The sequence below is a fragment of the Bos grunniens genome, chromosome 13 (genome assembly GCF_055505025.1).
Source record: "Bos grunniens cultivar Pamir isolate PY7600 chromosome 13, Bosgru_T2T1.0, whole genome shotgun sequence".
In the NCBI taxonomy this organism is placed as follows: domain Eukaryota; kingdom Metazoa; phylum Chordata; class Mammalia; order Artiodactyla; family Bovidae; genus Bos; species Bos grunniens.
In genome coordinates, this window is record NC_141177.1 from 5,395,436 (window position 1) to 5,409,506 (window position 14,071).

Consider the following 14,071-nt stretch of genomic DNA (forward strand, 5'->3'; position numbering starts at 1 on the left):
TGCACCCCCCAGCCTCACTCAAACCAAAAGCATGAGATCTCAGGCCTGGAGAAATCTCTTCCCCTTGTGTCTGAAAAGCCATGAGCATCACAACATTCCTAATGATAACAGCAGGGGTAGGCTTCTCCCATCCTTATAGCTACCATCTGAGGGAATTTCTGCCCTAAACACCCCTGAATGGAGAAACAGAGGCCCAGAGAGGTGAGTCAGCTTGCCCTAAGACACACAGCCAGGAAGAATCAAGGGGGAACGACATCCTAGCAAGTCCAACAGAGAAATGCCACCTTTAACCGCTTTCCTCAGCTTCCTCTGTAGATGGGCCAGAGGCAGCCCTGGCCTCCCTCTCCTTCTCTCTCCCAGTTTCATCAGTTCTCATCAGTGTGAAGTTGACTCATGAATTCCACTTTGTGAGCCTCAGTTTCCTCCTCTGCAGAATGGGGGCAAGGCACAGCCTCCCTCATTAGCTTGTTTTGAGGATTTCCCGAGGTCATGGATGCTTTAAAAACTGCTGAGCTGACGGTTCCTCAATAAATTAAACATGGAATTACCGCATGACCCAGCAAGTCCACTCTTAGGTATATACTCAAAAGAATTGAAAACAGATGTTCAGATGAAAACTTGTACACAAATGTTCATAGTAACACTATTCACAACAGAACAAAAAGTAGGAACAAATGTCCACCAGCTGATGAACGAATAAACAAAACGTGGTATATCCATTTGTTGTTTAGTCGCTAAGCTGTGTCCGACTAAGTCATGATTTAGTAACCCGCCAGGCTCCTCTGTCCGTTGGATTCTCCGGGCAAGAATTCTGGAGTGTGTAGTCATTTCCTTCTCCAGGGCATCTTCCCAACCCAGGGATTGAACCTGTGTCTCCTGCATTGGCAGGTGGATTCTTTACCACTGAGCCACCAGGGAAGCCCTGTATATCCATACAATAGACTATTATTCAGCAGTAAAAAGTAATGAAGTACTGATGCATGCTACAACATGAATGGACGTGTGAAAGGGGCCAGACACAAAAAACTACGCATCGTATGAGACATTCATGTGAAATACACAGAGCAGGCAAGTCCACAGGGGCGGAAAGTAGGTTAGTGGTTTCCAGAGACTAGAGGGAGGGGGGAACGGGGAGTGACTGTTTCATGGGTCCAGAGTTTCCTCTTGGAGTGATGGAAATGTTCTGGAACTGGATGGTGGTAGTGATTGCACAACGCCGTGAATGCTCTAAATGCCACTGAACTGCACACTTTCAAAAGGTTAAAATGGTAAATTTTATGTGTCTGTTACCACTCACACAAAGTGCTTAGCCCAGTGCCTGGCATACAGTAAGCATCCAGGGAAAGTTAGCCAGGATTATTAACTTATTTCAAGAGAATCTCGTTGTACTCAGGGCTTGGGTTCCAGAGTTGGCTTGTGAAGCTTAAATCATGTCAAAACTACAGTCCACAAACCCCAGGGCCTGTGTTCCCTGTCATCCATCAACGGCACCCACGCTCGGGTCCTGTGGCCATATTTTCCATGCCACGTGGTAGCCAGTAGGTAACGCTACCCAGCTGACATTGCAATTACGCTCAAAGAAAGACAGTGCGTCCCTGTTCACCCGACACAGAGACTCGGATGCCACAGAGCGGTGAGTGCTGTGAGAAACAATGAATGAGGGCTAGTTCGGTCAAGGTCATCAGAGAAGGCTGCTTGGAGGAGGTGACTCAGGGAGCCAAGCAGATCTCTAACTGTGGCCTGCTCAGTCCTGCATGATTCATCCCCGCTCTCTCAGCCCCACCAGGCCCCCTCCGGTTCACTGCATTCCAGCAACATGTTCTCTCAGTCACCTGGCGTGCTCTGATCTCAGGACCTTTGTGCTTGCTGATGGCTTTGCCAGGAGCCCTTTCCCTGTAACTGTCTGGGGCCAGCCGCTTCTCATTACCCCTGTCTCCTCTCAGCTGTCACCTCCTCGGGGAGGTCCTCCTGGACTGCTCTGTCTCAAGGGGTCCCCAGCAGTCACCACCCTCTGTCACTTCCTCCTGCTTCATCTTCGTTCTTTTCCTACTTGAAACTGTGTTTTTATGTGTCTACTGTCTGTCTCCCCTGTGAAACCATCCGCTCCACGACAGCAAGGCTTTTGGTGTCTCTTGTGTTCTGATGTACCCCCTCATGCTCCATGCCTAGAACAGTGCCTGGCACAGAGCAGGTGTTCAAGAAATATCTGCAGAAGTAAAGTATAAATAAATGAATGAGTGAGTGAGTGAATGAATGAATGCCTCTTTGCAGAGTAGATGGGGTTCAGCCCAAAAGGGGCTAAGACTTCCCAAGGGCATGCGCTGGGGACAGGGTTGACTCCAGGGGTCCCCTCTTGGTTCAGGCCTCACCTGGGGTGTCCATGAGTCCCTGCTTGTTGAGTAGGGGCTATGGCCCCATCTGTCTCCCTCCCTTTTGACACCCATTCTGCCCACACAATTTGGGGGTGCGGCCCTTCCAGCTCCCCAGCCACATCATGGCCATGACAGCCCTCCAGCCCTGGGGGACCCACAGGGATTTTCCCCAACAGGTGACATCTGGGGCAGGGAGAAAGTGCTATGCAGTTACCAATCTGGTCTTGTGTTCCTGAAACTGCTCTCCAGGAAGTGAGTAGGGGGTGAGCGAGTCAGCAGGGCTCTACTGAAGGCCCCCCCAGCCCCAGGTCTCGAGTCTGGGCCCTCAGTCAGGATGTCCACAGGCAGGTGGACACAGTTCTCTGACCCTCCAATTCCTCGTGGGTCAACGCGAGCGATAGCTCTCACCTCACAGGGCTGTGTGAGAAAGAAATGGGGCATGTGAGCAAAATGCCTCACACAGGGCCTGCCGTGGGGCTGCACGGGTACACTTACCCTGATAGATAGCACGCGGGATATACTTACCCTGATAGATAGCACGCGGGATATACTTACCCTGATAGATAGCACGCGGGATATACTTACCCTGATAGATAGCACGCGGGATATACTTACCCTGATAGATAGCACGTGGGATATACTTACCCTGATAGATAGCACGCGGGATATACTTACCCTGATAGATAGCACGTGGGATATACTTACCCTGATAGATAGCACGCGGGATACACTTACCCTGATAGATACTGTGTGGGATATACTTACCCTGATAAATACTGCAGGGGATATACTTACACTAAAAAAAAAGGACTCGCTGCTTCTCTGGAATTCAAATTTACTTGGGCGTCCCGGGTCTTTTGTAGCTGTCATGGATCTCGTTTTTATTTGTGCTACATCTGGCCACCTTAGCCTGGCACAAAATGTATTCACCAATGTTCATTGAACGAACGAACGGAGCTAAAGCATATCAGCTGAAAGAATAAACAGATGAAGCAGTGATTGAAACGCACAGGCATTATTACTATGGTTGCCGTTGTTGTCTCACTGATGGCTCAGAAGTTCCTGCCTCTGAGAACATTCTATCTATCCCAGGCCCAGACCATGGGGGGATGTCGGGGCTTGCAGAGCAAAGTGATTCACCCAAAGCCCTCAGGGCTGTCGCTCCTGAGGCGGGCCATCTGCACCCCCAGACAGCCCCCATCCTCCAAGCCTGAAACACACCCCAGCCTGAATCTCAGAATAACCCCACCAGGCTGGGACAGCTACCCTCCCCTGCTACCGACGAGGAAACTGAGGCTCAGAGAGGCAAAGGGACTCGTCCACGCTGACAGTGACCCCCCCGGGACCCTTCTCTCCACACTGGGGGCAGAGCCTGGAGCCCGAGAGCCACAGCTGGCAGAGCTCCAGGCTGGGCTGGAGCTGGTAAGTCCCACGGCCCCGCGCCTGCCCTCCCCGCCACCGCCGCGGGCCGAGGAATTACTCAGCCCCAGCTTAACTCTATGGAGGAAATTCTTTCCCCTGGCAGGCTTCCCACAGATCCCCAGCTCCACGGCCGGGAACTGCCTCCCCAAAGGCCCGCTCACCTCCTGGCAGCACCAGCAGATGTGGAAACCCAGGCTTGGCTCTGAGCAGGCAGACCGTGGGCGGCAGGCGGGGCTTGCTCCAGACACGCTCTGCCAATGCAGCCAGCGAGCTGGGCATTTCATTCAAGCATTCAGCAAACAGAGGGGCCAGGTGCTGAGCCCCATTTTGGGGGTTGGCTGTGGGGGAAAAGGAGGGTCAGATGATGATGTTTAAAAAGCCCAACAACACAGCAAGCACTCAGATCTATCTGTGCTCCTCTTCTGAGTACCTACTGTGTGCTTGGCACTAGCTGGAGCCCCCTGTGGCCCATGAAGCAGACAGGGTCACACCAGGAAACGAGAGTGAAGAAGAGACTAGAGGGGCTTCCCTGGTGGTCCAGCAGTCATGACTCTGCCTTCACTGAGGGGCAGGGGGTCCATGTTCGACGGCTGGTCAGAGAATCAAGGTCCCACATGTGGTGTGGGGTGGCCAAAAAAAAGAGAGACTAGGAAGCTGCTCAAACCGGCTCATGCTGTGGGGATCGGTGTCCCAGGGTTATCTCACAGGACCCTGGTGATAACCCTAAGTGGAGGACTGTTAACTCTCCCTGTTACTCAAAGCAGGGCGAGAGGACCAAGGCTCCCAACGAGGGTTAGCACTGCTTCAACATCACCCACACTGAGGGAGAATGAGCCGTTACAGAGCACCTTTCAATGGGTCAGCTCCCTTCAATGCGTGATCATTTATTCACTCAGCAAATGTTCAGTGAGACTTACCATATGCCAGGCAACGGGGGCACAACAGTGAACCACACTAACGAGGCTAAAACTTGATACAGGACTGATAAGAGCACGGGGTCTGGAGCCAGATACCCGGGTTTAAGTCCCAGCTCTGCCACCCACCCTGTGTGACCTTGAGCAAGTCACTTGACCACTCTGAGCCTCAGTTTCATTTTCTGAAAAATTAGCAAGGATGGCAGTACTCGCCTCCTGGGGTTGGGAGGATTTAATGCACTTCTCCATGCAGAGTGCTAAGCTAAGAGCCTTGTAGACATTAACAGCTCAGCGCATACTGAGTCTTTTTTCTTTCGAATCTCCCTTTTCTCAGATGAGTAAACCAAGCCTCAAAGAGATTGTGGCAGCTGCTGCCAGGGTGAAAAATCAGTAGAGGTGGAACTTGAATCCAAACAGACTTTCCTGGTAGCTCAGACGGTAAAGCGTCTGCCTACAACGTGGGAGACCTGGGTCCAATCCCTGGGTCCGGAAGATCTCCTGGAGAAGGAAATGGCACCCCACTCCAGTACTCTTGCCTGGAAAACCCCACGGATGGAGGAGCCTGGTAGGCTACAGTGCACGGGGTCGCAAAGAGTTGGACACGACTGAGTGACTTCACTTCACTTGAATCCAGTCAAAGGACTAGGAGGGCCCCTCCTTCAGGGCCGCAGCCTCAGTCCACTCCAGTTCAGAGGCGGTAGCTCCCTAGCCCCCGCCCCTCTCCCGTAACTTTCAACCTTGATCTTCAAGGGCCTCCGAGGGCACGCTCAGGACGTGTCCTATGAATTACCAAACCTCCTCCGGGTGTTCACCGCCACCCGCCCTGCCCCCAACCCCGTGTGCAAACACACCTGCATCCTCGAGGTCCTGGGGTCCGAGTTTGAATGCGGGCTGCTGACGGCTGCTGTATGGGGGCTAATGCAGCCAGCCAGCCTGGAGCAGGGCTGAGGGAGGTCACCCAGGCAGAGGTGAGGAGTGGGCTGGAGTAAACAGTGTTTTATCTCAGAGGAAGGAAGGACAGAGGGAAAAGGAAAGCAAAAGGAAGGAAGGAAGGAAAAGGAAAAAAGAAAAGGGAAAGAAGGAAGGAAGAATGAAAGAGAAAAGGGAAAGGAAAAAGAGAGAAGGAAAGAATTCTCATCTGGCCAAGCTTGCCCAAACTGAGTTTAGGGCCAGACCACAGGGCTCTCATTTTGCCCCTGATTTTTCTGCCAGAGGCAGGAAACATTCTCCCTTGGGATGATCAGAAATAGCTGAGTTCAAAAAACGAGCCTGGGTGAGAGAATTCCAGGCGAGGGGGAGGGACTGACACCAAAGGGCTCCGTGGAGTCTAGGGGTTTAGGGCATGGCCACGGGCGCCGGTCGGCCTGGGTTCAAATCCCTGTCCTGCCCCTGCCTGGCTGTGTGACCCTGGCTTTGGCCTCAATTTCTCACCCACAAAGCGGGAACCATAATAGTGCCAGGCACAGCGGCATCTAGGTATTCCGTTTTCATCCTCAGCACTTGTTTTTTCCTCCATTTTTCCTGGTTCCACTCTCATTCAAACTCTCTACTCATAGAAGCAAGACGAACTCCACTGCTCCAAGCTTCCAGTCAACCAGCCACCCCAATAGAAAGCACTGCATTATTTTTGTTTCCAGCTAAAATCCCAGGCCTGCCTCTTATTTGCTGAGAGAATGCAGTGCTCTGATTGGTCAGTGGTGGGTCACATGCCCTACCCCTAGGCGAAGCATTGGCCCCACCCCAAATCCCTGGACCCAGGATCAGGGAAGCCGAGTGGGTGTTGGTTTAGCCCACGAGGGATAAACATTCAAGAAAAGGAGGACTTCCTATGGCTGGTTCACGTTAATGTATGGCAGAAACCAACACAAATATTGTAATTATCCTCCAATTAAAAATTTAAAAAATTTTTAAATAAATAACATTTAAAAAAAGAAAAGGCGGGCTTAACACATGTTGATCCTGTTAAGCTTCCTGACAACCTCCTTGGAAGAATATCCCTTTGGGGAGGTGAACAGATTGGGTCAAGGCTACCCAGAGCCAGCCTCAGCTCCCGAGCCCTCCCCCGCCACCAATGCCCCTCACCCATCTCAGCCTCCAGGAGAACACAGGGATGACTTCCAGGGCACCTGCCTTGAGAAGAACATATCTCTGAGCCTGGGGGGAGGGATCATCCCCTGAACCTCCGAGAGGTTCAGGCACTTGCCCAAGGTCACACAAAAGGGAGGGGGGGAGCCAGAGTCTGGACCTGGTGCTGCCTGAGGCCACGCAGGGCCTGGAGGCGAGGCTGGGTCCTGTCACTGGGGACAGGACAGGGCTTGGGAGAGCCGGGCCCCCTTGAAAGGTGGCTTGGTTTGAACCCAGCTCCTCCCCTTAACTCTTATGTGACCCTCCGCAAGGTGAGCTGAGTGCCTTGGTTCTCTGGGTCTCACTTGCAAAATGGCCCGAAGCCCAGGAGATCCACCCCCTGCCCGCCGAGGCTCTCAAGCTGATGCTCACCACCGGCACTTAGTGAAAAGCTGTCCCCAAGCCTGGCTGCTGCGGTAAGCACCTTACCCAGATGAATCTTTTAGGGAAAAGAGGTGCTGCGTCTGCTGCTGTTGTTACTGTTATCATTACCTGCACTTTACAAAAGAGAAACTGAGGTCCAGGGGGGCGTGGCTGGCCCACGGCCACACAGCCAAAGAGCAGGGATTCGGACCCAAGCCAGTCCGGTTCCAGAGCCCAGCTCCTCGCCGTTTTCCAGTGTCCTGTCTCCATCAAGTCTAGCTGCTATTACATTGGTATCTGCTTAACTTGCTGCAGTCGAGGTCCTACCCTGACGCAAGACACAGGGCAGGTCCAAACTCCCCATCCTCAATGGCCACCCTGCTGTGAAAACTTTCCCCCTGGGAAAACGGAGGCACCACGCAGCTGCTGTATGGTACCCAAGGGTGCACAGCGCTGGGCTCCGCTACGGCTTCTCACGGCAGCCGCCCCCAGAGCCAGCATCTCCTGGGTCACTCCCCAGCTCACACACAATCTCCCTCTCTCTCACACACACATGCACGCGCGCGCGCACGCACACACACACACACACCCTCCCCCGCCTCCCTCGGCTCCACGCTGGCTGCGGGACATTTGTTACTGTGTCAGTTCCAGCTCCCGCCCTGATGGGGGGCCGGCAGGCAGGGGGCTTCCTGGCGGCTCTGGGAGGGAAGAATGCGCCCCCGCCCCCCGCCCCATATGGCCTGCATCCCGGCCCATCTGCTTTCCATTGCCTGGCGCGGCCACTGCGGGGCCGCCAGCGCCCGCCCGCAGGGGTGCGAAGTTTATGTGGCCGGGCCTGGAGCCGGCGGTGACAGGGCCACACACGCTCACACAGACACACACCGGACGCCCCCCGCCAGCCCTGATGTGTGCTCACACACACAATCCATCCCTCCATCCGCCTCCCAAGGCACCCACGTTCTCACACACCAACTGACAGCAAAGATCCCCAACCCAAACACTCCGGAGACCTCCAACTCCCACAGGGTCCCCCAGAAAAGTGACACACACGCAGTCCACTCCCAGAACTGACCCTCCCAACGTACCCACCGACAAATCCACACACAGACTCACATGTGCCATCACTCTATACTCCCCACCCGCTGACACACACACCCACCAGCACCCTCCCCACTGTCTTCCACAGAAACACACACACACACACACACACACACCCCTGCCCTAACCCCGATGACACCAACTCAAATCAGTGACTAACACACGAACGCGGGTCCCAGAGAGGCCCCAAGGCACAGAATGGCCACTCCCGTTTCACAGCCCCCTTCCCCCTCCTCTCCAGCATCTCCCTAAACTTGGAGCAGTTAGGAGTGCCCAGACCCCTGTGCTGGGCTTGGACATTTACTGTCCCGCCCCATCTTCCCTCCTAGAAGCTGCTGAATTTGGACCCAGACTCCAGGGACTCTATCCAGTGCCTTCTCTAGAACACCTGAGTCTGTCCCCACCAGACTCACCTGGGCTCCTGGCTACCTGGACCATCTCCAGCAGACCTCATCACTCACCACTACCTCCAGGAGCCCACAGTGGAACTCAGGGACCCAAGAAATTGGACAGGGAAAGAAGGGCACATCTTTTTTTTTCTTTTTAATTATTTTATTTGGCTGTGCTGGATCTTCATTTCTCCGTTGCAGGGCTCGGACTTCTCACTGCGGTGGCTTCTCTTATTGCAGAGCACCGGCTCTAGGTGCATGGACTTCCGGAGCTGTGGCTCACGGGCTTAGTTGCTCTGTGGCCTGTGGGATCTTCCCGGACCAGGGATAGAACCCGTGTCCCCTGCATTGGCAGGCAGATTGTTTACCGCTGGACCACCAGGGAAGTCCAGAAAGGTACATCTTTATTAGCCAACTGAAATGTGGCGTTTCCTGCCCGTACAGGCAGACTTGGGAAACGAACCTCAGCAGGACCGTGGCTTTGTCGCTCAGAAATCACAAACAGTTCCACATCCCTCTCCAGTGTTGTAGAAATAGTCTTTATCCTCTTTTCAACTTCCAAATTACCCTAGTTATTAGGCCCCATCTTATCATTAAATTCGTTAGCAAAGAAGTACAGCTGTCACCATATCTAACATTTGACTAGTTCAATATAACTGGTTTCCTTTTAATCCTGTATACTTTAATTTATAAATTGAAATCTAAATTTAGAAACATAAACCGGGTCCATGGCATGAAAGCAGGCAGGAGCCCCTGAACCAGGTCCAGGTACTATATTATTTCACATTTTTATTATTATTGTACCTTGTTATGGTAAGGACTACAGTGAGCTTGGGCAGCTTGCCCAGGCTCCCCCAGCTCCAAATGGCTGAGCTGGGATTTGAACCCACGCAGGCAGGCTCACCTGGAGTTCTATGTTATCCTGTTTGTTGGAAACGCAGGGTCCATGCCCCACCGCCAGGAAGAGGATCCCAGGGTCTCGGAGGCCCCACCAGATACACCCGCCAGCCTGGGGACCCTGGGAAACATCCGGCCGGCCCGGGGTGGATCCAGCCGGCTGCCCCAGCCAGAAGGGAGCCTAGCGGCCTTTACAACGTGTGAGATTTCTCACCAGTGGCAATGACAGCAGAGCGGGCTCCCAGCTCCCAGCCCACCCCACTGCCGCGGGGGGCTGCTGCTGCAAGTTGAAAGCGAGCTTCCCTCTGCAGGGCCCCGGCAGTAGGAACAGCCGGTGGGCCCTGGAGCCCTCTGCCCCCGGTCCCTCTGTTCACCTGACCCTCTGCCTGCCTGCAGCTCAGGAAACCTGTCCCCTACAAGCCAGAAGGAGCCACCAGAAACAAAGGGGAGGCTTTCTTTGTCCTCCACTGCCTGCTTCTGTCCATCCGTTCATTCATTCCCCATTCATTGAGCACCTACCTACTGTGGAGGAGAAGGGGACGACAGAGGGTGAGATGGCTGGACGGCATCACCGACTCGATGGCCATGAGTCTGAGCAAGCTCCGGGAGTTGGTGATGGACAGGGAGGCCTGGTGTGCTGCAGTCCGTGGGGTCGCAAGGAGTCAGACACTGAGTCAGACTGAGCGACTGAACTGAACTGACTGTCCTCATTCACTGAGCACCTACTGTGTGCCAGTCTGGGAGCAGAGGCTACAACTGTGAACAAAATCCCCATTCTCTTCTGGCTTATGGGGAGGTGGAAGATTCAAGAGAAGAAACACGTGAGCCAAAAGGTGTATAATACAATAACAAGACACAAATCAGGGCCAGAGGGCAGGGAGAAAGTACTGGCGAGGGGGTGTGTTTAGACGGTAGTCTGGGAAGGCCTGGCTAAGGAGGTGACCTTTGAGCAGAGGCTGGAGGAAGCAGGCTGAGAGCCGTGGAGGTGTCCAGGTGGAGGGCGGAGCAGGTGACAGGCCGCCGCCATCTGGCTGCTCTGAGCTCTGCTTCTGCCTCCTTTGAGTCCCAATCTGAAACTGGGCCTTCAGGAGCTTGCCCTCTCTGCAGTTCCCCTCATTCCAGGTCATCTGCTTCTCTTCCTCCCCCTACCCCCTCCTTTCACCCTAAGGGCCCAAGGTGCTAATTACATAAGCACCTGTGTGACTATTCATCTCTCTCTTTCAAGGGAATCCCTTGTCACTCCCAGGGGAGTGGAAACCCAGGAGTCCGCAGGCTGGGGGTGGGGGTGGCGGTGGTCCTGCTCCCTTCTCTTCCCCAGCCTCTGGTCCAGTGCCTGCCACGTGCCCATTTGACAAACGGGAAGACTGAGGCTTACAGCAACACCTCGGCTGACTCAAGCTTCGGTGTGGCAGCTCTGCGGCTGGGCCCTCAGTTGTGTCAGACTCCAGGTCCTGGGCCCATATCCTTAAGCTGACGGCCTCTTCAGGGACGGCCCTGACTCCAAGCCTGGCTCCGGTCTCACCGGAGGCGGTTGGAGAACAGTCCCCCAGATCCAAAATGTGCAGCCCCTCCTGAATACCTCAGCCGCAACTTGTGGCCGATGAAATCATAAAGTTAATAGTACCCATAAATTACTAGCTCTGTCCAGGGCTTCCCATGGGCTGGACACCCTTGCATCTATCAACCCATTTAATCCTCTCCTCCCCCCAACCCCCAATCCCCCGCCCAGCGCGCGCAAGACAGGGCCCACTTTACAGACGGGGAAGTCGAGGCACAGAGCAGCAAGGCGCCGGGACGGGAGGGCCAGCGGGGCAGAAAGCGCAGAGCCCCGGGCTCCCTCCACCTGCCGGCCGCCACGGCCACGGGCGGCGCGGTCCCGGGGGGCCCGGGGAATGCGCGGGGGCGGGGGGCGCCCGCGGAGCCCGGCTCACGTTTCCGGCCCGGCCCGCAGCCCCCACCGCCCCCTCGCCGCCGCCGCTGCTGGCGGCCCCCTCATTAAGGCGCCTTGCCTTCCACCTCCGAATTTTCCACGCAGGGTTAGCCTGGCGACGTGCTGTCTGCGGGCCCCATAAAGGCCGCCGTGTGCTGCATTCGTCTCGCTGGGGGCCGGCGGGGGAGGGGGCCGCGGCCTGGAGGGGCGCCCGGCGGCCCGCGGGCGGGGCTGCGCCACGGAGGCCTGGCCGGCTCCTTGCAGAAAGGGCCCCCTTCCCGGGACGCAGCCTCGAGAATTCCACATTCATAAACATCCATTAAAAAAAAAAACCAAACAACAACAACAAAAAAACCCAGCCGGAATTGATGGAGTCCTGCTCACAGGACCATGAAAGCGTCAGAACCCGCCCATCCCCTGAGACCCTCCTAGCAAACTCGAGGTGGAAAGGCTTCTCTTGAGCCTCGTTTGCAAGGGGGGAAACCAAGCCCCGGGAGCGGAAAGAAACTGACCAGGGTCACGCAGAAGGGTGTGGGGTCGTTTTAATGAACCTGTCCACTGCTCGGGGCTTCTCTGTGGAGCACCTAATGTGTGCCAGGTACTGTTCTAGAGCCTGGGATAAGGCGGTGAACAAAACACAAAATGCCCTACCCTCCCGTGGCTGAAATTCCAGTAGGGGAGACAGACATTGGCAAATAAACACCTAAAATAAGGTGTCAGATGGGGAGTGCTGCTGCGGGGAGAAATCAAGCAGGAAGCGGGCCTGGAGTGAAGGTGGTGGGGAGGGGCTCTGTGAGGCGGGTGGGGAATGCATGAAATGGCTCATAATAGGATGGTCAGGAGAGGTCTCTTTGAAGGTTGGAGTCATGCGGATTTCCATTAGCTAATAGAAGGGTATTCCAGGCAGGAGAAACAGCATGTGCAAAGGCCCTGAGGCAGGAGCACGCTTAGCCAGCATTTTTTTTTTTGGATCATTTACTAGAGGTGTCTCATGCGTTATCTTTTTCCCATTCCTTCCAACCTCTCTGGCCAGTCCAGCAATTTACATAATTCTCCTTTTCTAGCTGAGGAAATTGAGTCTCAGAGAGGTTAAGAGGCCCCCCTCAAGTCCCCCAGCAGGTTGGTGGCCAAGGTGGGATTTGAACTAGGGTCCCTTACACTTGTAATGATGTGGTCCATTGATGTGATGTGGGACCAGCCAGGTCTTAATACCCATCTTCTAGGGCTGTCTGGGACTGGTCAGGGCAATAGAGGAGGAACAGAGGGAGGAAGCTTTCAGAGCAGGGTGCACCCGGCCCCCGATAGTGGTGGGAGTCCTCCAGGAGCTCCTCTCCGTGCGAAGGTGCATGCAGTCAGTAATACCTAGGTGGTCTCAGGAGGGCCGCATCTGGACGAGCTTGTCTGAGCCGCCAGTGCCTAGTGCTCACAGGGTCAGAAGACAGAGCAGAACGCGTGGTCTGTAAATCTCTGTCGGCGTGGTTTATATCCACATTTGTTTCCAGGGCACACACACACACCACCACCACCCTCCATTTCTGTTGTCAGAGGCGGGTCGGGTGTCCTGGGAGGTTGGGGTTTCTCAATCATGTCTGCATCTGAGGAGAGTGGGGTCCTCGCGTGAGGAGGTCCCCGAACCCTGACCCCTCAAACTATGTCCATCTCACCTAGCTTCTCTCCTCTCCAAGCATCTGGGAACCAAGAGGCAGCTGTTCTGCCTCCAATGGTGCCAGGCTCCTCTGTGTTGTTACCCCCTCCACTGCACGAGTTCACGTTTCCCTCCTGTGCCGGCCGGGGAACCGGCAGAGTCGTCTTGCTCTCCCCGGGCTTCCCCTAGGCATTCTTTGGTCTCTTTGCTCAACAGTGTACCGGGTTTGGTTTTTACTCCCATCACTTAGGAATTCAGCCCCGGCCCTCCGAGAGTTGCCCCTGTCACCCAGCTCCTCTCCAGCCTCTCCCAGATTTCTGCGTGAGTCAGTCCATCACTCAGGAGACCCTTGTCGGCTCAGACCACAAGGGGTTACTCCCTCTGCTCCCCTATTTATTAGGCAGTGCGCCCCCACCACATCCCTCAGCTCCCATGCTCATCTTTCCTGCCCGGTACACCCGGGGTCCCCTAGCTACACTCCATGATTGGCATTTTACTTCCAGCTGCGGTCAAGGCTCAGGCCAGCGTGAGCCGGTGTCAGGCCTGTTTCTCTGTGTCCCCATCACCGTCACACACCCACCTCCTCCCTCCTGCCCTCACACACACTTGTGCTCAGAGGAGACGCAGCTGGTGGCCGCCTGCACCCCCGGGCCTTTGTCACCCCTCCTCCATGCAGCAAGACCCTCCTGCCTGCCGATGTCCTGGCTTCCGGGATCCAGGCCAGCGTGCCCCCCAGCTTGGCTGTGTCCCTGTGGGTGACCCGGCAGGCACAGTGGCCCCATCTCCCCAGTGTGCCCAAGTCCTGCTGCAGTGAGCCCCGCACGTGCGCTTGTATCTGAGCAACTGGCGTTAACAGAACACCTTGCCTGAATCGCCCTGCTCCTCCCTCCACAGCACCTCCCAGCCTCCCGGTGTCT

The 14,071-nt window shown here is 55.2% G+C and overlaps 1 long non-coding RNA gene across 1 annotated transcript; it reads right to left on the reverse strand.

Annotated features, from left to right (window-relative positions):
• Positions 1-563: 563 nt before the first annotated feature.
• Positions 564-5,833, reverse strand: LOC147360013 (uncharacterized). The gene is made up of 5 exons (XR_015138581.1): positions 5,560-5,833; positions 3,956-4,132; positions 3,168-3,343; positions 2,587-2,789; positions 564-2,206 (listed from the first exon to the last, which is right to left on the reverse strand). It is a non-coding gene; the product is annotated as an uncharacterized LOC147360013 (long non-coding RNA).
• Between the last annotated feature and the right edge of the window lie 8,238 nt (positions 5,834-14,071).